This window comes from Seriola aureovittata, chromosome 11 (genome assembly GCF_021018895.1).
Source record: "Seriola aureovittata isolate HTS-2021-v1 ecotype China chromosome 11, ASM2101889v1, whole genome shotgun sequence".
NCBI classification, from domain to species: Eukaryota; Metazoa; Chordata; class Actinopteri; order Carangiformes; family Carangidae; genus Seriola; species Seriola aureovittata.
In genome coordinates, this window is record NC_079374.1 from 7,152,887 (window position 1) to 7,179,535 (window position 26,649).

The 26,649-nt window shown below is 40.6% G+C and overlaps 1 long non-coding RNA gene across 1 annotated transcript in view; it reads left to right on the top strand.

Annotated features, from left to right (window-relative positions):
- Window positions 1-739: 739 nt before the first annotated feature.
- LOC130177750 (uncharacterized) overlaps window positions 740-26,649 on the top strand; it is a 50,468-nt gene continuing 24,558 nt past the window's right edge. Inside the window, exon 1 of the long non-coding RNA XR_008829052.1 lies at window positions 740-1,105. This is a non-coding gene — a long non-coding RNA (uncharacterized LOC130177750). The remainder of the gene's footprint in view (window positions 1,106-26,649) is intronic.

Sequence of the window (26,649 nt, forward strand, 5' to 3'; positions counted from 1 at the left end):
AGTATCAAGGAAAGGTGACTGCTCAAGGTCTACAGGTGCAGGACCATATTGTGCCCTTATCCACATCCAATCCAGCACCACCACTGCCCACCCTGAGCTCTAACATGGTCTCTGTATGAGGTGCGCCACTATAAATATTTTAATTGCCAAGTACTTTGTGACAAATAAGTAATATTTATATCCTTCTCCTCCTGTCCTACATCTCTCCCTCCATTAGCTGCTATCCCTCCCTGACCCTCTCTTGCTGCCTCAGCTGCCAAAGCATCACTGTTTGGAGCCTAGATACTGGAAAACAAATTAGTTAACAAATGAATTCGATAGCTAATCACTCTGGTCGGCTTGTTCAGCTTTCCCACATGTGTTTCCTTAAATTTCTATGTACGGTTATCAGGTCCAGACTGTTTATTTGAGTCTTCGGAAATATTTTTTCAATATCCATGTGCATTGAGGAAGCACAAAGTTAAAGAATTAGCATTGGCCTACTGCACAGGAAGTTATCCACCTGGATTTGGCAGGTGCCCGGCGGCCTCCGACCTCTAGGGGACGTCGAAACCCCCACCTCATCCAAAAAATAAAAAATAAAATAAAAAAACTCAAATAAAATTAATCGTGTGTGTGTTGAAATATGAACCAAAAATGCAGATTTAATTTGTTTTCAAATAAGAAAAAATATTATGATTGTGGTATCGTGATGATGACGACCCACGTCAGGTCAGAGATCAGGTGACGGCGGGAATTTAGCCTCAAAGCAGGCCGGGTAACATAGAGGTTTCCTAAAACATAAAAAACAAACAAACAAACAAACAAACAACAAACAAACAAACAAACAGTGGAGCAGCAAAGAGAAAGGCAGAGAAAGAAAGTTATATCAGAGAAACTGAAATTCGGAAAGCATACACTATATCTGGATTTTTTTCGTAAGTCGTCTTGCTAGCCATTAGCAAAGAGCCCGGAGGTGGAAGATGCTAACGTCGAAGAGAAGAAGGACAGAACGCGACAGAAGCAGCAGAACAAAGGTAGAGAGCCACAACCCTGTGACAGCCACCTGTTCAACTGACCCTCATCTCCACTGGAGCCTTACGCCGTTGCTGATGACAGAGACCCGGTAGGTTATCAGTTAAAGCAATTACTTTGTACCTATTTTAACCGGAAGTTACTTTTAGCTAACTGTTTCAACTGTTCAGGCCGGGCGCCCTGTTGTAACTGAGGGGGCTGTTAAAAAAATCGAGGGTCTATTTTCTCATTAAAATAAAGTTAGTTTGTCGAACCCCATGACTAAATAACAATAACATAATGTCCATCTGGCGTTTTTCTCTGGCATAAAATTACCGAAAATTAATGTAATGTCAGAAAGATGTTGGGCTCTTAACGACTGACAGAAGTTACATTTTTGTTGAAAATGAACCGTTAAAACCCAACGTTGGCTAACTGACGTGAAGTTAAGCAGACGTTGGGTTATCAACGTCAGTTTTCAAAACTCTGCATCGAAGGGACGTTGGCATTAGATGTTGTCCTGACATTGAATTTTGATACCAGACATCACAATCTACATTCAACCAAATATCAACAACTAGTGACATTGGTGGCCAGCTGTGTGGTTGCATTGCTGATATAGATTAGATATGTTATTTGTTAGACTATAGGACAGTATGAATCGATCACTGTGTGTGTGTGATTGATAGAAGAATCAGAAATAAAGAAGTGTATTGGTGGAGGTGGGGCAGAATGTGATTGAGTATGCTATTCGGCTACACACTGTATGCTAATGTGTTGATATTGTTGCTGCTAACCCAGGAAAGTATTGTTGCAATCATCAGGTGTAAATCCTGTATGATAGAATATATCTACAGGTGTTGATATTGTCCTTCAGGCTGTGATCATAGGCTGTAGCCTGTCAGTGTAAATCCTTTATAAGCTACAAGTGTTTCGAACAGATAGTAGCCTCCGCTGAAAACCGATAATTCAAAACCTGGACTGCGCGTGTGTGAAGAGCCAAGATCCAAGACATTGTGCAGAGTGGCCTCTGCATTCTTAATCTGGGCCTGATTGACTAGCAGTTATGCTAGTCCTCTTCTCTGCGGGGGAGAGGAGGGGCTATTCACAGATGGTCTGTTGTCAATGTGTTTGAGAGAGAGAGTGAGAGACATACACATCTGACTGTATTTCGAGTGTTTCGACTCCACCATTTTCACAATAACAGCAGGGGTGGGGTATCATAGGACAAGTTGAAATGTGGTTTCAACGCATAAATATATTATAAAATGTATTGTGAGTGATATATGTCAGGGTCATCTGTACCCTTTGACCTCCCTGATGCCGGGCCTGCTGGAGGCTAGCCAACTGGGTTTCAGGCTGGAGACTATCTGGCTGAAGGATGAAGGGCTCAGGGCTCCAAAGAGTTCCTAGGTAAATGGTAGGCCGAGTTAGAAGCTTGTCTGCTGGGTGCATGTTAGGCTGGATCGGCAGGGAGGTCCCAAACACAGACACACAGGCAGGCCAGTGTAATGAAGGAACTGTAATAGATAAAGTGATGACGACCAGGTTTACAGGCAGCCAGGGCAGGTACAGAAAACAGGTAGGTTCAGACAGTCGCATATTGCTCTTAAAAATACACAAAAGAGAATATTTGCCACAGAAAACTCATGTGATAGACTTGGAGTACCTACCAGGAAAGTGAAGTTTATTCACAGGCTGACATTAGAAATCTCATAGTTTTGAAAAGCACAACAGTATTTGAAAGTCAACTGAGTAAACCATTGTGTTATTGACCACTCAAGCTGTCTGAACTGTTTCCACTAAGCTCCACTTACCTGGTTCTGCAGGCATTTTACATCAAAGCTCTGAACTATTTGCAGGCACTATTGGCACTATGGTCCCTGTCTGCTCTGAATGAAAGAGTACAAAAGAGAACAAGCCAGAGGTCAGTGCCATACATAACAGGCCATCCCATTAAGAACAACAATGCTCATAAATGTGTGCTTGCAACAGCATGCCTCCCTTGTCCTTGTCAGGCCCTCTGAGAGGGCATTCACAGTTTTCCATTTGCTACGCTCATTATTTTCACAGGAAGTTTGTTTAACGGTCAATGTAAGGACGATGTGAACAACCAGGCAGATTTAAAAATGCAGACCTAATACCCCCGGCTAAATATTCTGAAAATTATTCCGCCCAACACACATGCGTTCTATAAATCACCTTTATAATGCTTGTCACATAAAATGTTACTACGACTGTGGGCTTGAGAGCATGTCCGCTGTGTTAAAGCTGGCCTGATTTCAGGACAGCCACACAGCCCTTGGTTCCCCCGGCCACCATCAATCTATCTATGGGGGCCATACATGCCTGCTGGTGCGTGTCTGAATGCAAGTTTGAGAGTGGCAGCTGTGCTCTCTCATGGACCTCACCTGCACTGGCTGGGCAGAGGCCAGGGACAGATTCGCAGAAATTTCACGGTGACATTTCTGAAGCCGTCAGTGAGCGAAGTGTCTGACTTATTACTCTGATAAAACAACATTCTATTGTGATCCGGATAACACTATTAAACAACGCTATGGTAATCCCCAGTAACAGGCCTGTTGAAAGCTGAATCACATCCGCGCTCATTGTGCTGCCTAGCAGCTTGGCTGGGGTCGCATTGCGACGTGCGCTGAGAGGGGAAAACAGGAAGCTGGGGTCCACTCTCTTTTCCCTGGTGGAATTTGGAGCGGCTGCACATGTTCAACAAGTGCCTGAAACCTGTGTGTCAAAAACACACACTGACCAACTGCTTCTGAACTCTGTCAAACCCTCTTTTAAGTCCCTGAAATGTACAGCTGGAAGACAAAGGCAGGCTGTGGAAGTGTGTGCTGTGTGTGAGTGAGTGGCTTCTGTGTTTAGTTACAATACAAAAACAGTAGATCATTCACAGGAGCTGTGTGGTTGTGTATCACTGTTTAAATCAAGGACAACCTCTTTAGTTACTCCATTGGAATGCATTGAATGCAGGCATTTCATCATTATGTAGGGCACATTCATTTCCTCAAACTAATTTTTGCGAAATTTTAATCCAACATTGTGTGCAAGCTGACTGTTGGATGGCTGTCTTCTCTGAAAAAACATCATGCTCATGAATGAAGTCATTATTATAGAACACAAGATGTTGCAGTCTCTGCCTCAGAATTGATTTGACATCTTCAACTGCCACTGCTTCCAAAGTTTCTTCTTTTGCCCTTATTAATCATGGCATAACCAAATTCTACAGCTGGCATTTTAGAGACATACAGTTCTGATACCAGATTTTTAGGTGATTAGTAGGTGAATTCTCAGACTGGCAAATACTCTGCATGCATGTGCAACTTTCCGTTTGTGGTCAAATAACTTTTAAAGGAAACGATATAAATTCCAATAGGCAGAAGATCCTCACCAGCAGCACTCGTCCTCTCCGTATAGATGTCAGATGTTGAAAGAGCAAGGAGCTGAGTAACGTTAATATATGGATTTTGACACATCTCTTTTGTCCAGCTGTATGTAAAACTGCTGTCTATCTATTGTACTCTTTCTGAAGTGTTGCTAACTCTGCTGCCCAGTTGTCTATTTCTCTGTAAGTGTCTTTTATGTCTGCATCTGCAGTGTATAATGCAATATATGTATAGCATATTCTGCGCTTCACACACATCAGGAGTGTGTGAATCAATCTGTATGTGAAATAGTTCAAGTTCAGATGTCTCACAACATGTACAGTTTGTGAACGCCTCCCTCAGCCTAATCCCTCACACCTGCTACATAAAGGAATGCCAAGTTAAATTTACAACCACGACTAAAGAGCCAGTGGAAAGAAGATTTTAATTGAGGATGACTCTGACGTTTGGACTGCATAACACAGTTGCATGAATTACTTGGACAGTTCATTGCAATAACTTGCCTGCCTATTTCAAATTAAGCCTTAATTGCAGGGTCTAGATTCAAAAGATCTGTAAACTATTATAAAGCCTCAGAATGAATGCACCGCAGCTCTCACATCTCTTTCTCTTATATGTTCTGTTAGAGAAAGGTGTGGTTATTATTATTATTAATGCTCATTATGTACTATAACTTTATGTGATTCTTTGTCGGTGACTGCCTGATTAACTGATAGTAACATGTAGAAGTTAGTTAAAAATGATTAAATAAAATGTATGCAAATGTAGAGACTACAGTAAATTGAATATGTAAGACACTGCAGGAAAAACATAATGATATAATGCTAATTAGCTAAATAAGCCTGTTGCCAATGCTAGCACAAGCCAACAAAGGAAGCTGCTCTGAAAATTGTTCACAGCCTATAGGCTAATGCAGGAGAAAATTTGTGTTGAATGCTTTGTTTAGATTCTGATCTTTATATATTGCTGTGGTAATTATATTATTATAACAGGTTAGCTTTAGAGTTCAGTGAAACATTTAGCAACTTCTGCAAAAGTATGCTGGAGATAACAACATAAAGGGCAACATAGGGATATCCCCACTGTATTATAATACAGAAAGTATGTATTTCAGCTTTAGGTTTAGGCATTACTGCTGTAGGCTACTGACTGATTGACCATTAACCATTGAAAGACAGCCAAAACCTAAAATATGTAGTGTGCCTTTTTTTCCTATGACTTGCATGTACTGATTTTTTAGCTTTGTCTGTTAATAAGTACATACCATAATGTACATTTACTCAAGAATTATGAATCTTTTTTTACTGTGATATTCATCTGTTACACAATGTTGTTCCTAAACAGCAGCTTAACAAAGTGGTTGCTATGTGACATCTACGTACTGGTATGGGTAAATTGACAGTTTTGTGGTCACAGGTGTTTGCTTATTGGCTATTTTACAAAGTCTTCAAATGTGACTCAGCCAATCAGAAGTGTGGACTGGAATGCATATTGCGAGCAGCCATGTCTGTTGTCCAGATTGAGACCTCACGCTCAGTCACGCCCTGGGCAACAGGTTTTGTTTGGACTGCACAACTCTGGCCAGAGCTACTCTGCCTTGCCTGGTACTTAATCCACTTAAAGCCAATTACAAGACTATTACTGTGATCGCCTTCCAGAAAATGACAATTGAGTCAGTGGTGGAGGGAACCAGACAGCAGGACAACCCCCTCAGCTCTGGTCCTCTCCCTGTCTTTGTCTAGCAGCACTGGACTTCTTTCTTTCTCTCCCACTTGGCTGTTATGTCCATTAGCTGCAGCGGCCGTGATTGATATAATCACTGTTTTGACTGCAGAGAGGTAAAAAGGTGGTGGCGGATGAGTTCCCACGCAGGCAAAATGAGATTTAGAAAGTGTTTTGTGAGGCTGTGCAAAGATCAAAGGGAAGATAGCCAGACACATCAATACCTGCCACACTTTGACAATTTAATTGATTTTAAACACATTATCAGAAAATAGTGGGTTTGTGTTAAGATGCTGTCACAGGATAACATGTTGTGTTTTCACTGAGTCTATAAAGTAATAAAGATGTTCCTAACTGTTCAGTCCACAGTGTTAAACAAAGCACAATTTGATAAAACAAAGCATATGTTGCCATTTACCCCTGAGGTGGAAATCTGTTGGTGCCTTACTGTTTGTCTTAATTTTAGTGATGTCATATTTAATATGCATTACTATGCACTATACTATGCAACCATTTGCAACCAACAAACATTTTATTGATCATTCAATAAATCATTTGGCCCCAATATGAGAGGGATTATGGACCTCAATGAGGATGGACTGCATTTATTGAGCTTTTTTTATCCAAAGCACTTTACACCTTGCCTCTCATTCACACATTCACAGACAAGGCGCTGACTTAACCATCATGAACAAGGCCACAAACCATTGGTTTGTAATTAGTGGACAAACATGGAACTTTAACTCCTCCAACAAGCTTTTTTTCTGAGCTTTCAGCCAAATCTCACGGTTTCCAATCATCTGATGGAGCAAGAGAGGGAGCTTTCGTTCTGAACTCTTTTCACTTAACGATTCAATTTGAGACAATATCAGCTATTTTGAACATGTAAAGGTAAAATCTTTAAACATGGCACAGCCTTCACCTTCTCAAATGTGAAAAGACATCCGTTAATATTCAGGCTAATGATGCATTACTCAAACAATTAGATTTTTGTTACTGATTAAAACGCAGGATTTGTTGCAGTGTTCAATGCATAAATGAAAAAACTATCCTGAAACCCAAGTTGCTGAAATATCAGTCTCACTCACAGAAGACATAACTTTTATCATTGAAGCTCCACTGATTAGTGAAAACCACATTGTCAGCTCATGTTACTTACTACAAAAACTGCAAAAATCAATGAAAACAATCATGATATGATAACTCTTGTAGTTGTGCAATCGCAGTTTAGTAAAACCAACAAACTACATAGTGAATATGATTCTATGAAAAGGAAGAAATGTTTTTCTATCAGTAATTTGGGATTTGCACCTGTACTTCAAATTAGTAGGGTTTGTTGGTTAGTTTTTTCTGTTCTGCCTCGAGGGTGTAAGGACAGATGGTGTTGTATACTGTGCAAATTGTAAAGCCTGAGGCAACAATAATATAACAATATTCAACTTTGTCACTCTTGAAGATTGTCTAAAAGCCAACTGCAAACAACCACAGAGGCTCCTCCCAAAATTGCTGATGGTGGTCAATAAATTCAGCAGCTGGATGTGAACCCTCAGCAGTCTTTTTTAAGACATAGGGAAACTGTTTTATATTCACTCATACAACACATTCGAAGTGTGTGTGTGTGTAGACAAAGACGTTGTGTGTGTGTGTGTGTGTCATTGTACATATGGCGAACACACACAGACGTTCTCCAGCATCACATACAGTACAGCATGTTGATCTAATTACACAGGAAGTAGGCCCTGTGACATTTTTCTTCTTATTTATGATGTGTTGTGGCCATTTACGTCTAAACTAACCGAGAGCGGGAAACCCAGGGCAGTAGTTAGTCAGGAATTTAAACCACTTGTGTCGGGAAAACACTCTGTAACAGTAAAGTTTCAAAACAAAAACAAATGCACGAAGAATCAACTTACTCGTGATCATAGGTACAATGAACTTGTTTTTATTTACAGGTGCCATTTATATAATTTGTCCTGCTCTATAGCAAAATAAAAAACTGTCTTGATATGAGAAAATAACTGACGCCACAAAGGAAATGCCTTTAACTTATTTTTATATAGCAGAACACACCCTGGGGTGATTATTGTGCTTATAACATGGCCACTTACAACAAGCAGAAAAGAAGCTGTGTTTAAATCATCATTCATTTCTTCATTTTGCTTTGTTTTCACTTTTGTTCGTTCAGTCGGAGTTGGTTCTGTCTTAGCAAGTGGCAACTATAGCAAGTATTGTTGCTGTGGTTATCTCCTTTTTACTGTAATATTACTTGGGCACTGATTTAGAATGGTGAGTACACTGTTGACCGAAACGTCATTTTCTTTTTTAAGCACGCTATATGTGGCAAAGCTAGTGAAACAACCAGTTATCCTACATTTCCCTGTATTTCTGACACATTCCTCCTGAGAGGAACGACAGCATCAGTCGTATTTGGAAGTGAGCTGATATTATTATAGAGTGAAAGTCAGTGTAGGGAGGATGCTGGGGTGGATGGATGGGTCAACAAAATGCTGGACTATTACAGGAGACAGCTGTTTCTTTCCAGTTTCTAATCACAAGTCAAATAGGTTTCCTTTAATCATGACCACAATTGTCCCCCAAACTTTAATCAACTTGATGAGGCTAACCTTACCCTGACAAAGTACTTGTTTTAACCCAAACCATGATCTTACCTAAACCTAACTGTTTTTGTACCTAAATGTAACCACCTTTACCATAGCATCATCACATCATTCATCAAATTTATTTTTCAGCAGTGATTTGTAATGGTATTGGAAGGTACAAACCAATGATCATGATGATCATAAAATGCTTCACAGTATGTGATTGACACCAGGGAGAAATCATGATTTTGCCATTTAATTTTGAGGACTTGTTTTCAAAATATTGTAACCCAAACCCAATTTAGATATTTTTTTAAAACACAACGTTGCTAAATACTACTTATATATTTTTTGCTGCAGGGGAAAAAAATTGTTGCTCCGTCACCAGCACAGATTATGCACCTTCATTTCTCCATCCTCTCATTCAGGAGAGAATCAAGCAGCAGGCTGGTTTGACTGTCTGTGGCAGAGAAAGAGAGAGTGGGCCGGCAGCCCAGTCCCCCCAAAAAAAACCACCCTACTCTGGAGAGCTGGTCAGCAGAGTGGGAGCTGGTCAAGTGTCAGTCTTGCTCTCTGATTCATTTAGTCAACTTGCTACTGCAGGTGCACCAAAAGTAAAAAAAAAAAAAAAAATAGCTGCACTGCTTTAAAAAAGTCTCATTACATAAATACATACATTCAGTTAGTTAAGTGATACTGATGTTTAAAAATGATTTAACAGACTCTGAGTTTCAATCAGATTCATTTTGGTGGTGTAATAATTTATGACAAAAGTAGCCACACTGCCACATTACTTTTCAGTTACTTTCAATCAATTGCTGTAGTTTAACTAGTTCCAAAAAAGAGTAGCTTACAGCGTCATTAACTACAGTTTCAAAGTATAACTAACATTCATGTTGTTATCGTTATCTATATGCCTATCAAGCAGACACAGTTCTGGGCTGATAGTGTACTGAACGTTTGACTTATCAGAGCACTTATCTCTAAGCAGCTGCAAACGGCTTTATGGATGTGAAGTACCATAAATCTTAGCCAACAGCTGCCAATATGCTGCATGGAAATTTGGAATTGGGTTTTAATTCTTAGATAAATGCTTATACTTCATGCATTGTATACACATTGAGGTGTGGGTTTTGTTTTGTACAGTTTTTTCTAAGTTTCTAAGGAATTCTTGCCTTTATTGTGATACCACAGTGAGAGAGACAGGAAAGTCGGGGAGAGAGAGACAGGATGACGCGCAGCAAAGGTCCATGGGCTGGACCCAAAACCATGGCTGTTGAGGTTAGGACATGCGCCCAGCCAAGTGCTACCAAGGCTCCCCAAACCATTAGCACTTTGATTTCAAATAATTGAATGTAGTGTTTTTCAAAATCAGAGGGAAATTCTATTTATATTGTTTATATGTGTGTCAGCAGGACTTGGCCAAGACTTCACATGTGCCAATACATCCTGAATGTGCCCGTGCCATAAACCAGTAAAGGGTCTCATCTTGCTTTAGGTTAAAGTTAATGCCACAGTTTTGGCACCGTGAGACATACTCCTCAGATGCCATGATGTCCCAGTGTAATTTTATATATATATATATATATATATATATATTATCTCTAGTGAGTGAGTTGCCAGCTTTCGTTGTATAGGTTACAGAGCAGGCACGCTAGGAGCTATCTAGTTACCACTGCCTGTGTGTGTGTGGTGTGTGTGTGGCGTGGTGTTGAGAAAGAAGGGTGGGGAGGGGCAGGGGGTGCGTTTGTTGAGTGGAAAATGGCCTCTAAAGCTCCTCTACTCACCTTTCGCAGTGACAACATTTAGCACGGTGTGCCGACCCCCCCCACTACCCTCCCATACCCACTCACCACCCTGTGCTCTCTCGCCACCTCTCCCCCCTCATCCATATTTCCTTTTTAAGGCTTCACAACCTGTTTTAGGAGTGATAGAAGGATAAAGTGATTTTGCAGGAGTAAATGCCCTTCAACAGATGGTCAGACATGACAGGGGATAGTGGGTGGTGGTGGTGGTGGTGGTTTACAGTTGGGGTCTTGGTCCAGTTCCCACTGCGGCCGAATGTGACAAAATGCAAAGTGGAATTCGCCGGCCCCTCCAGTCCAGAATTGGCCCATGGAAAGAGCATGTGAGAGGCACGATGGCATGTCCTTCGCGGTCCGGGCGAGTTTGGGTGACAGCTGCGATGTTTATAGGCCAGCTTCGATGACAGTCGGGGAGGGGGGGGGGTGGCTCGGATCTTTTCAGAAAGGAATTAGGTTTGTCATCAGATTCTAAAATCCCTCTGATTTATGACATTTCCACTCCTGTTTTCCCCTCTACCCCTTTGACCCCCACCGACAAACGCCCAGCGGGGAGACGATGACATTCGGCAAAATTGTTTGTTTGTTTACCTCTTACTTTCATCACAAAGGATCGATTTCCCACCCACACCAACATGCACCATGCAGCTACATCCATACCGTGTCTTCCTGCAGTGTGTTACTTTGTTGGGAAAGCATGGTAAAGTGATAATGACTCTGATTTATTACACTTTCATGAAACCATTTTTTAGTCTAATGTAGCTGGGGCTTTTTGGTGAACTTTATCTTGTTGCTCTCTTAGTGAAAATATTTCACTCACAACCATTGGTCAATGGTGTGTGCAGACCAACAAGCCAAAAATAAAAGTCTTTGGAGATCCCGTCCTCTTTCCCATGCCTTTGCTAAGATTCATTATTTACGTATATTTGCGACATTTTTAAAATCATACTATGTAATGTGATTACAAATATAAATCTGTATCTGAACTTTACTAAAGTTTTTCCTAGTTTCTACATTAGTGTAGACTAACATTTAGAGGTTGAAAGTTGTGCAACAAGTTATTACTGTTAGCAGGAATGTCCGTAGACGTTGACATTTTCACATGCAGGGCTGTAGTTCTTTAACCGACCTTCAACTCTTTCTGCAAATAAATGCAAATGTACAATTGATCCCCTTTCGTCTGTCCTTTGTTTAAAAGGGGAGGTCAGAAGTCAGCTGAAGAGCATCTTTGGGAGGGAATCAGTGATGTCATCACTTCAGCAAGACAGATGTTTTGTCTCTATGGATGTCTTTATGTGGCAAAATGATCAAACCTTGAACATTTTTCTGGTTTGCCTGATCATTTTTACATTGAGTGCCATTTAAAAAAAATTCTGCACATGCCAAAACTTAATCACTTGGTTGGAGTGGACACAGATCTGTGACACATCCATCCACGACCCTAACCTCAACATTCTTACTCTCTGCCATGTAACATAAGAACATTAGACAGAAATCTTAAGGTGCAGCATCATCCAATGTGCGCTTTGTGCACGAGTACCAAGATTCATGAGGTCAAGCAGCATCTGTGTTTTGTGTTGTAGGTAGATGAATCATCAGTTTCGCCCCTACAAAAACCCTTGCTGTATAAGTGAGAATAGAGCAGAGGCAACACTAACTACTGTGTGTATGTGGAGTCCATTTCTGTGTACAGTTCTGTGCATGTGTAAGTTCATTATGACGAGCTGTGACGACTTATTCTGTGATGAGCAAAGTTTCCTTTTCAATGGCCTCTGGTCTCTCTGATTCACCCAACCCCCACCCACTACCCGTATCACCCAATTAAAAGAGCTTATCTCAACCTATCATTTACATGGAAACCTCCTTTGATAAACAGACTGATTTAGAGATTACGTCTAGAGCAATGTCTCAGTTAACCAGGGAATGAAATGACAAAATATCACGCCTGACAACCAATTAATGGAGAGATTATATGTGGAACATCTCTTTTAATACCAGGAGGCTGTGCAGTGCAGTTATGTAGGGTGGCAGTTTTAGCGGAGGTGCCCAGCCAGATCACCACAGAGTCGGTGGGGGGTTATTTTAGGAAGCACCAATTTGGGAATAACTGAAATTTTGGTTTCACAATGAAGTTAAGGCTGGGATCAGAGATAGAGGTTCTCCCTACCTTATGTAAAGTCAAATCATCAGGTTCATTTTCTGTTTGATCATTGCAAAACATAACAATACACATGTATCTAAGTCCAACTCTTTATCATTACCCAATTCTTTTATATAATATTTTCAGTTTTTATTGGCTGGAAAGCAATTCAAGCAACAACTGATTCTTTTTGTTTCAATAATGCAGATCTAGTGTTTTAATGCCAAGATTATCATTGTTTTTTTGATGCAATATTCACCCAGGTGTCTGTAATCAACAATTCTATTTGCATGCACTTCTACAGCCTCGTCTGTGGAACTCTAAACCCTCTGTTTGTTGGCAAAAACTTGTGTTCTTCAAATAAAATATGAGAGCGGTCTGTTGTAATATTACCAGTCAGAGACATCATAAGCAGTTTGAAAACTTGACTTGAGTGTTTCACCCTCAGTCATTGAGCAGTCTGCTAGCTTAAAGCTGAACAGAGACGCGACACTACCTTGCACTCTACCTTTTGGAAAAAAAAGAAGCTGTGTGTTTGCTCCAAATGACCTCAGTCTCCTCAGAAAGAAAATACGTTGTTGTACCTTAATTAATACAGATGATATCTAGAGTCGATATTGGCCCCTACATTCATCAAGGAATGCTAGTGTTGCTCCGTGTCTGCTGGGTGTGTGAATTGTCAAGTGTTTGCAAATACACTGCTACTACTTAATGAGATAATAGTACCCCATTGTATGCTGCCCCCCAAGGCAAATAATGCAGCTTTATAATGAAGTATTTAAGAGCTTATCACCAGCCTTTGCAACAGATGCATCAGCTCACCGAGAATCATTTCAGATTTTTTCTCTTTCTGTGAGATACAAGGGCGGGAACTGGAAACTTTAAGTTTGATCCTTAATGATGATCCTGATAAAGGCCACAGATTAAAAATCACTGGTTTGTTTGTAATACCAAATTTATTGTTCAATCTTTGATACTTAAATCTCTAACTGCCTGAAAAAAACTTCACTGCTTTGTTTTCTTGTATTCCGCACTTTTGTGGAGGAAATGGTGGTGATGGCCGGGAGAGATGAAAATAAGGATTGGATTTGATTTGCCATTTCCAACATTTCTGCTACATCAGTAAAAGTTTAAGCAGCATGGGGAACTTATCAGTATTTGCAGTGCTGCTGTATTTCAAAAGGAAATCAAGCTGGGCGGCATTTCCTCACATCTTAAAAAAATGACACCAAGCTATGTGACACTTCCCCTCTCCTTATCATGGGAATTTATAAGCTCTCCTCCACGCCAGGTGCTCCAACTGGGGAATGTAGACACACACACACACACACACACACACACACACACACACACACACACACACACACATACACATACACTCACAGTGCAGACGTGTGTCATTCACATGAATCCTCAAATTAAAACACATATTTACAGCCTCAGACCAACACACACATAGGTGCAGATGTCAAAGCCAATAAGTTCACCAATGATTCAGTGATCGAGTCTCCTCAGCAGTGATGAGCCTGATCATTCAGACTGGTGCAAGTTGTGGAAATCTGAAAATTTGATTTTAGTTAAAATCCTACAGTCATCCCTCCTGCAGTTATTAATGATCAGGCTGTTGTGTTTGTGTAGCAGTTTGAATATCTTGGCACTGTAATTGATGACAAGCTGACTTTCGAGCTTCAAGTGGATGCTGTGTGTAGAAAAGCCCATCAGCGCATACTGTTGTTGTAAGCTTTGAAATTCTACTGTTCTCCTCCTTCATCGGCTTGTATGGGTTACTTAACCTCAAAAATATAAAACAATTTGCAGGATATCGTTGAAGTGTGCTGGCATGACCTTGAATGACTTAAGTCATTTGTACAAGGAAAGGACTTTGCAGAAGGCCCAGTCAGTCCTGGCTGATCCCAGCCACCCCCTGTTCAAGGAGTTTAAGTTGCTCCTGTCTGGCTGCAGACTTGAGTATTCATTAATCCCGGCTACCATTGGCTTTTTAATAACTGTGATTTTTTTTTTTGTTGTATTTATTGTTTGTCTGATGGTTGTGTGGTTACTTCTATCCTTTCCTTGACCTTGATGATTCTTCACATGTGCAACTTTAAATATACATTACCTTCTCAGTGCATACACGTACAAATATTCACACATACACCAGTGCGCTAATCTGTGTCCCAGCGGAAAGGCCCATTGTTCTTCCAGCTCCCACCACCCTGGTTCTCCATTCTCTCTCGTCCTGCTGTTAACGGAGAGTATTTCACAAGCTGTAAATTCACAGCAGATATAAATCACAGAGGGCACAGTGGGCTCAGGGGGACCCATGACAGGATCTGCAGACTTTTGCCCCAGGGGTCACTGGTGCTATTCCAAACCCAGTCAAGCTCTTCAACTACTGATGGGAAGACGAGGAGTGTGGGGGAGAGTGGAGGGGTTGTAGGAGGGGAGTCAGACAGGTCCACCACACTGGGGAAGATACATTTCAACAAGTAGTTTAGTCCAGTAGACTGCAAAAGTGATTCTATGAGTACTTTGTCATGTCCCCTGAGAAATTCTATCTTATCAAGTCATTGTGGTCTCTTGTTGAGCTTTATTTATTTAAAAAAGAAGGGAAAAAAAAACCTTCCAATGCAAATTGAATTTTCTAATATTTTTTCTTATCCTCACTCATCCCTAACCAGAACTTGTGTTGAAATCAGTGAGCTAAAAGAAAATTGAATAATCGTTAAGTGCAGCCCTACTGATTATTACAAATAATCGGAGTATAGGTGTACATGTAAATGTATCCACAACCAGAGCAAAAATGAAACTTACTACAAGTAAACTTTATGAGACAACAGACAAAATAGTTAAGGGAAATAAGGCTGTGTCATTGTGTGTCTACCACCTACATATGTTGTTTACCAGAACACTGGGCATGACAGGGCATTATGCAAAGATGGCAGACTGGCAGACTGAAGGGAAGTAAACTAAAAAAACTAAAAGGAAAGGATATATTGATAAGGTTGGGCAGTCAAGTTAAGTCACAGAAATAAACTGATGCAGTGCTGCTTTAAGTGCTTTAATATGGTACAAACACCAAAGTTGGTCAACTCTGGAAGGACAAGGACATCACACAGATAAAGTTACAGGTCTAGAGTCAGATTTGTTTTGAATCTGTAACCTGGCAAGGTGACAGGTAACTACAACTCTGTCCAATGAATAAGCTGTCTGTGAGCCCATGTGGAACCAAATACAGAAAGTAAGCCTTCCATCTATGGTTCAGACCAAAGAAAACAAACTGAAGCTGTGATCAGATCCCAGCAGACGTTTGGGATTGTCCAAGGCTTGATGGCCGGGCACGTGGTTTGAAGGCTGAGGTTTGTTTTCCCCAAAACCCCTGTGTTGCAACAGGATGCCCTGTCCTCCCTCCCTCCACCTGATCTGCTCCTCTCCCACTGATCCATCATCAGATGACAGTATGTGTCCGTAGCTGAATTTCTGCTCCACAAATAGCCCAGCCAGACAAGCCTCACTTTTTTGAGCCTCTGCAATCTCCTGCTATCTACAGTAAGTCATGCGTTATGTGTGCTGGTCTGTGAACAAACTCGGCCTGCAGGCGAGCATGGCGACCCCCGTCGCTGCCCTTGCCAACCCCCCATGCCAGGATATTTTAGGCCCACAACCCCCTGCTTTCAACTCTGTCTGTCCTCCCCTCTCTTTCTCCTATTTCTCCCTATTCATGGTATCTCTCTCCCTCCTCTGTTGTTCCCCCTCGTCATTAATCATCTGTCTGCTGGAGGTGAAAAAAACAAACAGTACCCCCTCTAGGACACAAGGGGCAATTTTCGAGTGGTGGCAACAAGTTTGCGACTTTTCAAAAATATTCTTTCCTCAGTGGGAGGTTTCAGTCTGCTATGAATATGCTAGCTGACAAAAGTTAGCACTCAGCGGAGTCTGTCAGTAACCTCAGCCCCTGTCTGACGGAGAGACATCCACACCAACAATTAGAACTTAATAAATCAGTTCCCCGTTTTAACACCTTGATTCTCCACGCCAAGGGGTGCCTCTGGAGCGTGATGGTCTTGGTTGGAGATGTTTTCTTTGCTAATTAACGGTTCAGGCGGGTGGGGCAAGAGCAGAGTAGACTTTGTCTGAGTGAAAGTTTTAGGATTGTTAGAATGTTAAGGGAAGTTCTTTTTGAAAATATTACTATAAATTAAATTTAATAAAAGTTAAAAATACTGCCACTATAATAAGGAAAAATTATTTAAATCCTGAAAAAATTATATTCATTTTTAATGAGTTCAATACAATCCCCAAAGTGCCCTCGGCTTTTAAATAGTTTTAAAGTGATATTCCACCCAAAATCATTCGATCTTAAAAGACAGTGATATTGTGAAATGGAAGCTGTGCATTTGGCTTTACTTTGGAAAAATAATTACTATTGAGAGCAATGGATTGTGTTGCAGGAGTGGTTTGATGAGTTTCAGTGGATGTTTTAATATCTAGACATATCTAAGCTGCTACATGCTGCTCTTCTGTGAGCAAATTAGAAACTTGTCACAATCACTTTTAAGAGTATTCCTTTAGTTTTACCGTGATCTCTGTTTCTCCAGCATGAGATAAATGCTCATCTGTTGCTAAGAGGACACAAGGACAGTTACGTGTGTGTGTGTGTGTGTGTGTGTGTGTGTGTGTGTGTGTGTGTGTGTGTGTGTGTGTGTGTGTGTGTGTGTGTGTGTGTGTGTGTGTGTGTGTGTGTGTGTGTGTGTAGGGAGGGGGTGAGTGGGAAGAACACTTGTGCGACAGGCAATTTGTCTCTGTCTAAAGAATGTGACTGTGACCCCGGGATGAAGGTGAGCATGTTGGGGTGTGTGTGTGTGTGTCAGTACTTTCTGCGTACAGAAGCAGGTGCTCAGTTATTGTGCACAATAATGACAGACAGTAAGTCATATCTGTTTAGAGGCAGTTCTTTAATGTACCATTGAGACTACACTATATTGGGTGAGAAGCAATGAGGCCTAGAGTTTCTATTTGCACCTGGGTGAAAATAGTTGCACAGGAGCTATTTGGCTATTTACACAGGTCTGCAATTCACCATTTAATAAGTGCCATTCGCTAGGTGGTTTTATTAATGTCTGCCGCTGCCAGACACAGGTGTAAAGTTGGGCATTTTAACATGGGAATCTATGGGGATTGACTCGCTTTTGAAGCCAGACTCAAGCAACCATTTGAAGAAACTGCAGTTTTTGGTACTTCCGTGTTGGCTTCATTTTTCAGCCTTGGAGGTTGCACACACACAAGCACATTAACAACGGACATGTCTGTCGATTGGCTAAAAACACCAACGCATACCTTTTTATTTGCATATAAAGCAGGGAAGTGAGATCCGATCACAGGTGGTCAATCAAGATGCATGTGGAGACCCATTTTAAAGCCAGGTGTGAACTGACGAACTGAGAGCTGTCCACTTGTGATCGGATCACCCGAGACGGATGTTAATACCAGGTCTGAACATGGCCTATCAAACTGTGGTGGGACAAATCAATAATCAGTAGAGTAGGCTAAAAGAATGTGGACACATATGGCCCAGACCACCTGCGAATGTGATCAGATCTCAAATGTGTTCCTCAATGCATTGTCAAGACAATATTTGACTTGTTTTCACAATAATGTAGTTATTTCTTATTTGTAGTATTAAATTTATTCTGAATTTAATTTGCCTGCCACAGTTTAATGTATATAACCGCATATAACTGTTTGCAACACGCAAACACACACACACACACACACACACACACACACACACACACACACACACAAACACACACGAAGAGACACTCTCGCTTTTTTGGTCACTCCTCTTTCTCTCTCGTCATAGGGTAACGTAACATTAACGTAACACAAAGGTGTAGTACTGCCAGAGCCATTGGAAAATATTGGCAGTTAATTCTGTTCCATTAGATGTTGGGTGGAAACAAGGTGTACAGTATTTGAATCAGGACAGAGACATTAAAAGAATGAAAGAAAATGAGGAGATGTTTTTCCTAACTTTTTCTAAGCTTTATAAAAAGTTTTCCAAACACTTGCCTGTTGTTCTCTCTTTGCAAAAGGTCTACTTGTACACAGGAAGTAATGTATTTCATGGCTATGACTTGTTTTGAATAAAATGGGGAACAGGTGCATGTATCATAACCCACGTTCAGCTTTGTTAGGCAATGATCTTGGACAAAGGTGACTATCAGATGGATAATCAGATGACTTTTAAACCTGAACAGACACGTTCACAGGCAAGAGGTAGAATTCATGAAACAGATCAAAAGCAATTATCTCTTTGTGGTATTTATTGGAGATATGATGAAATTAGTGATTCATGTGAGGACATAAGTTTAAGTCAGAAGTAATTTCAATTAAAGGATATTTTATTTAAGTTTTGAATGAATTCATATTTCTTGAGCTAGTCAATGAGATTTTTAATTAATCAACAATGAGTTAAAACCACTCCTTGCTGTAGTTTGAAGTGTAGAAAGTTATGTAACTGGGGCTGATGGCAAGTAATCAAAGGATATTAAGTCAGAATTTAGGTCATCATTTTTATTGTCCGTAAATAAGCTATAATTTTTTGTTTTAACTTCCCACCTCTTGTTGAATGATGCACATCTAGGTCACTGCCGTCGATACACACTTGTTTTTCACAATATTAGTTCTATAATAAAAACTAATAGAGGTAATTTTTAGGTATTGTATGGTCATGCTTTAATGCCAGTAAGGTTCCATTAATATTACAACGACATTTCACACATCAACTGACTATCTTGGCCGACGTCACCACCCATCTAATTTTTTATTAGCTTAAATGTTTGGTTGACTGCTACAACATAAGAAGGTCTAGTGAAACCTAAACCTCCTCCCAAACACCACCTCTCGTTCTCACTTGGTATGCTCTGGATGATCAAGTGGAACATTCCTGCAGACTGCATTTCACTCGGTTGGCTCAGATCTGCTTTAATCACCTCAGCGATGGCTGAGCTGCAGATATAGAGTTACAGTACCAGGGAAAGGGAGAGAGAGAGTGGGAGAGATGGTGGACTTCAGAATTACTTTTCCATCATTGGACCATGCAAGGTTTCACAGGGTCAGAGTGTGTTTGTATCGGATGGCACAGGCTACACTTTTTAAAGATTTCCTTGAAATTTTTTTTTATTCCATTCAATTCCATTTTAAGTTTTGAAACAAAGACAAACAAGGCCACGAAATAAACATCAAAATAAGTTTTGTCACTGCCTACCAAAACGACCCTTGTGATTTATTTATTTTATTTTTTTGCCTTGTTACGGCCTCCAAGAATAAAGCTCAAAAGGGGCAGGAGGCTGCAACATATATAAAAAAGACACCAGACAAGAATAACATTTCACCCAAGCTTTATTGAAATATCCCCAAAATTATTCATAGTTTATCAACCTAAACCAAAGAAAACAAAAAGGACTGGAGACCCCGGCCAAAATAAACAAAAGACAGGTAAACGCTGGGCCAACCACGCATTGGGCCGTTGCTCCCAGCGCTTCCTCCTAAACTACCTAAACCCAACTTAACCTAAAACAAAAGATGAATAACATGACTACCGGTAATCTCCAGCCCGAAAGAAAGTAAACTAAAATAACAAAACCCCACCGCACCTAAGTGTGCGTGGAGGAACGAACCCTGCTTGGAGAAGGTAGAGAGGACAAAAGAACCCTCACCCAGGTCTGTCTGTCTGTCCGTCCGTCCGTCCGTCCGTCCGTCCGTCCGTCCGTCCGTCCGTGTGTCTCCTCCTCTCTGCACTCTTCGCCCCTTTTATCCCTTCCCTCTGTCCCCGAGTGCCGATTGCACCCAGGTGTGCACCAGGAAGAGGGAACTGGGAGGCAAGTATAGCCGCGAGAGAGGACAGGACACCAAAACCACACACACTGCAACATTAGCATTAATTTGAAGTCATTTTACAACCACTTTAAAATAAATCTACATAAGTCTAATATCCACTCTTCTCCTTGCTGTGGTTTGGTCTCGCAACCCTTGAGGATAAAATCCAGGTCTGAGCTGCTAAATCTTCCACTATGTTCACCAGCTAGTCACCTACTTTGTCTCTCTACTGTTTGGTACTGGGCAAGTGGTGTACAGTGGGTTTATCTGAACTTTTCAGATCAAAACAGTTTCCTGTTGCAGGTAGAGTAGTTAGAACAAAGCAATAGATTTGCAGGGTGTAAAACAAAAACAGTGTGGTGAAAGAATGCTGTAGAGTCCTCTGTTCACTCTGATTGTGTTTGTGGTGGAAAAAAACTACCTGGTTAAGGTTAGGTAAAGATCATAGTCATGGTTAAAAGAAACCAGTGTTAACAGTTGGCTGGAGATGGGCTGCAAACTGTAGTTTTCCATGTCAAAATAACATAGATTTGTGATGTTGGAACATTGTTTGGCTCCCTTCTTGTTCCTAACAGAAAACAGTAATTCATGTGTCCTTTTCAGGCAGACATACTGTAGACAGGTCCTAAGTGTGTGAGCAAATGATCAAGGATGTCTTTTTTCTGGTGAGGACACTTTTATAAATACTGAGGCCATAAATCCATATCTCCAACTTGTTTGCCATGTAAACAGCTGATAAAGTGGGAAGCTGCTTATGTTTTCTGGGAGAAGCTTAGCGATATGAATAGCATGTATGCTAGCTCAGCCAAGGCTCCATGTTCTGCTATCAAACTACAAGAGGACCCCCCTCTGATTTGAGAACAGATCTCATCCATCTATAGTGGATTTTATGCCTGTTGGTGCTGTAAAACTAGTCATCTGTGCATATAATGTAATATTATACACTATTCCTCTCTCTCCACTCCCCCTCCTCCCTCAGCGCTTCTGTCATAGCGCCATGGGCCCGATCGTTTACACCGCTCATACTCTGTGTCACCAGGTCATTACGATTATTTCAGACAACCACCAATTAGCTGGCTTCTAGTTAATCAGCACTTTCCCTAAATCCACATGTCACACTGGTTCACTCTATCACCACTGTGGAGCAGGACCAGTGATTTTATGATTGTCAACTGAATAGCATGCAATCCATCTTTGTTCATTTGGAAAGCATCCTAATGGGGCTGGCTGTACTGCAGTGCTATTCTCTCTGTCCTTGCTGGTGTGAACATGCTATTTTTGATTTGGCTATCATTTTATTTTGGGTAACTTTTGATATCACAGACCACTTTGTGTATATTGTATGTACAGTAGTGCATTTCTGTCTAATACGTCATTATCTGTAGTATTATTTACAAACTATACTATTTAGTTGTTTCCTGTATTTTAAGTGTCCTGCCTGGCATTGAAAAGTTCATCGTTAATGACGTTTAAGCTCCTGTCAGAATTAAGCTGTGAACAGCTGCCAATTCATCAGTCAATACACATTTAGATTCTATGCTCATTTTAGTGAAGTGCTAATTTCATTAAAGAATTTGCATAGTTTTATGTTAAAAAATAACAGGTTTTTAACTGGCTATATATTTGGTTAACTGTATTCTCTCGAATAAAGCTTTCACATTATTATTTACACAAACCTGAAAGTTACATGAAGTAAATAAAATCACCTACACAGTGCTGTTTAAAGCTAAAAAGAAGTCATATGATGTGTTGTAGTTGCAGGGTATGACCAACATACCGTGATAACAATTGGTAGTTTTATCTATGGGCAATCTAGCAGCCAATTACAGCATTTATTAGCATTAGTGGATCTAATTTCTAATCCTGCTAGAATCACTGTCCAACATATGTCAGAACTCTGCCGTACACAATGAGCCCTATACATTAACACATAGCAGCCTGCTTAACAATAATTCTAGATGCGAGTGAGTTGGCTCGACGTACAGAAGTGTTTGTACCCAGATGAAAGAGAAGGAGACCAAAGTAGTTCACGATTTGATCACTCCATCAGTGAAAATAGCTTGCTATGCTAATCATTTCAGAAGACATGATATGAGACCATGCTGACTGATGAATAGTGTTGTCTGTAATTATATCTAAATTGATTTATGGGGATACATTTCCAGAACGCTTTGGCTGCATGTAAGGTTGCACCTGTTCAGCCGGATGGAGATATAGATAGACCACAAGGTACAGAACATATGTACAATGCACATGTTATATAAATAGAAAGACCACATAGTAATACAGCTTACAGTTGAAGTGAAAAGTCATTTCATTTATATGACCACCTCTTTGCAATCTGTGCTTCAATATACGTTAACTTTGCAGCGTCAGGTATCGGCTTCATGATACTCTTACTCACTGGACATATAATTTTAGTGGAAATATTTTGAAAATTTGATTCATATATTCAATAATAAATTGACAAATCAGATTTTAAATCGACTCTCTCCCTTTTTCTGAAGCAGACAGTCCATCAAAATTCAGTAATTTAAGCCGTTTTATTATTTTTTCAATGTGGTATCAATACAACAATAAATCTTTTATCTTTTGTATATTTATTTCACATTTCATTTGCAATGTTTAGTGAAGCAACTTATAAACTGATGAGAGATTAACTGTGCTGACTTGGCGTGTTCCAGGACGCAGCAAAGTTTGTTACTTCATTCTCGGTCAGTTGCATTTTAATACTGCGCTGTCGGGGCTGTTCACGGGGTCAGTGCAACCTTTCCCGTCATTGAGTCACTTCTTGGTTTTAGTGGAGGGCAAATTACAGCAGGGTGGGCTTTTCACATTAAAGACCAGTGGAAATCTAAAAGCAGGATGGGGTAGCGAACCATCGGCATGCGGGTGGGCAGCCGCTGCATGTTCCAGATATCGTCACATCACATGAAGATTCCTCACCGCATACATCAATCTCTCACCAGGACGGACGACTGTGACCCAGAGTCCACCATTGTGTGCTTCTACATGTGTACAGTGTGTATCAGCAGGAGGGGGTGTGAGTGTGTCTGACAAGTGGATACACAATTGTGTTTTGTCATGTTTTTGAGCATTAATTGAGCATTATTTGTTGTTTTTGAAGTGCAATGTTCAGTTCTATTCAGGACCTTGTGACTGCTGCTAATGCTGTCACCTCAGAGTTGCACTAGACAAATATTTCAAGTAAAAATGCACCTGTTCCATCATCTCAAATTACAAATTAGTACTGCAAGAAACAGGAACTTCCCATGTGCACTAACTTTTCCTAAAGAAGATGAACTAAAGTTAAATAAATTTGCAGCTCTCTTATTTATACCTTTTCTTTTCTGCTTCTATCTTAAGTAGGAATTCCTCCTATCCACTTTAATCACTCGGATGTTGGCTCAACTTCTGTCAACCAATTATGTTGTTGCACACAGTTTAAAAAACAGATCTCTTCCGGGCTGCTTTATTTTTCAGTGTGAAACTGATGTGAACCATTTCCACCTACCTCCAGTGTCCGTTAGTGCCAGACAAAATGTGATCCTGCTCCAGGTCCAGTCCAGAACCTCCCCAGTAATCCTGGGGAGGTGACAAATTAATTAGATAAATGAGGGAATATCCTTTGGAAAGATCATGTTCATCACTACGATAGACCTCCAGAGATTTGGAGAATCTATGCCATAAGGCATTTAAGCTGTTATTTGGACCACCACCTTACCGAGAAAGTTAATAGTTTTTTGTCACCTCTTTAGTTAGAAGCTCAGTATTCTTCAAATCTTCATCACCACCAGTGTCTATCCTTTTAGGGACATTCCTATGTGGCTCCACCATTATGATCCTATGAAAATTATACCGGTATGGAGATTTAGAAAGTTTTATATACTGTGTGTCTTCAGCTTTTACTACAGTATATTGTGCTCTCTTCTTGTCTTTGCTTGAGCCTTGTCTTTGCTTTTCATTGATATCAGCCACCATAAACCAGCAGGCTTAGCAAACATGAGTTTAGGGATGTGTTATTACAGCATTCTGGGGTATTTTAGTTCAGATATATTAAACAGATATCTCTCACTGCTGATTTTTTGACATTACCTATAGGAGCACCTACACTTTTCAAGCTCCTCCCCTCTAACATTCACACAATTATATGCATTCACACCTGAGATCTGCCACAGTCTCCCTCTGTTAGCCCCTGAGCCACTGTGGGTTCATTAATTTCCCCCATCCCGCTGTTATCCATCAACATTTCTCTGCTTTTCAATGGTCAGCCCTTTGGTCACAAGCCTGCCTCTCTAACCTTTAGGATACCACTGCTGCCCCCCAACTTTTCAGTCTCAGCGAGCCGCAGCATAGGAATGCGAAAGTCAAATAAAAGTGCCGAGGAATCAGAGAGCTGGGTTGTGGGAGGAGGTGCGTAAAAAAAGCGCAGCACCAAAGTTCACCCTGTTTTGGCCAGAGATACACTCAGAGATATCCAGCGCCAGAGATTACATCTTTTTCAAAGTAAATAAATGGAATTATGATGTTTTTCTTGGCTGTCCACATTGTTTATAAAAAAGCAGAGAGAGCAGTCCGTTCACACTTTAGGTGATAACTACAGTGGGTCTTTGTGAAGGCCAAGTGCTGGCCCAGGCATGATAGTTTACTTTGGAGGCTAAAATTGAGCTCAACTTTGTGTGCAAAGTTGTCAGGATTTGTAGCTTTTTTTACACAGCATAACCCGTTTGTGAACTTGTCTTTGTGTGTGCATAGTGTGAAGTTAGCTTGTGTGTGTCAGCATTTGAGCATGTGAATAGAAATTGTATTTTATAGATTGTAAGGGAGATTGTTTTTATGAGTAAGAACATGTGGGTTTTTTTTTCTAGAAAAAACAAGCCTGACTCTGGCAGGACGCTGGCTGAATGATGGATGTATTTCTGAAACAGTACAGAAAAGACCTGAGTTGATACCATTACAAAATGCTTACTAAGAGTAATTCAGTAGTGATTCCAGTAGTTGTATATATTCAGCCAGCAGAGGTAGCCAATAGTTGACTTAAATATCCAACTGTGATCTAAATCTGTTCTGATTTAGCTCAGAGTTACAGCATTTGTTTTTTCCCGGTGCAGTGGCTCCTTCCACACCTGTAGATAGGCTACTGTCACCACCGCAGGCCCTGCTCATCTTTCCAGTGATTGGACCATGCCATGCCTCTACGGCTGTTTACACAGAAAGTCTCTGATAAGAACTGACAGGTCAATAAAAGCAGAAATATCATCAGCGTCATCATTAACCATGGCTCTGGCAGCTGCCAAAATATCCCACAATCATGTTGGCCGGCTCCTCTCCAAACATCACCGCCCGTCTTTTTTAGAAAGGTGCTAATTTTATGACCCCGCAACACTTAAACCCGCAGATGCGATAAACAGCTCAGTGCCAATACACCCGATTGGGAAGAAAAAAAAAAAAAAAACTTTTCCCAGATTACTGTGATTCTGGTTCCGGTGATGCTGACATGGGTGCCTGAGCAGCCTCCCACATATCACCCTGTCAATGACTGATAACTGAGTGCCCAGACCAACTCAGTACTGTCTCTCAACACCCTAATACATCGAGGTGTTTACTGACAGACTTCACACGTGTATTACAGTAGGTCACACTGCTGTAGCAGCCCACTCTCGCAGCACTCTTACTATGAGCACACACTTATACTCCTGATAATCTTCAAATGTGTACACACCCAACTTTATTTCTTCTTTCCTCTAATACCAGAGCAGCTGAAGCACAGACCAACATGCAGGCTGAGGATTTTGATGTTGTGACAACTTAAAGAAAAGTGAATCTATCTACTACGAAAATAAGTGTGAATCTCTTATGAATATCTAATAAATGAAAAGCATTTTAGTATTTAATACCTTTTTTTTTTTTTTAAATTTAAAGTGATTATATTTTAAAATGTAATAACACTAATGCAAACCACTCCACCTGTGTTAAAGAAATGCCAATTGATTTAAGAAAGAATCTGCAAGATTTGCACTGAAAATGAATGATACCCTGTGCCAACATTTTTTCCATAGTTCATAAGAAAAGAAACTTTTCAGACTGCACTGTTTTGAGGTTTTTAG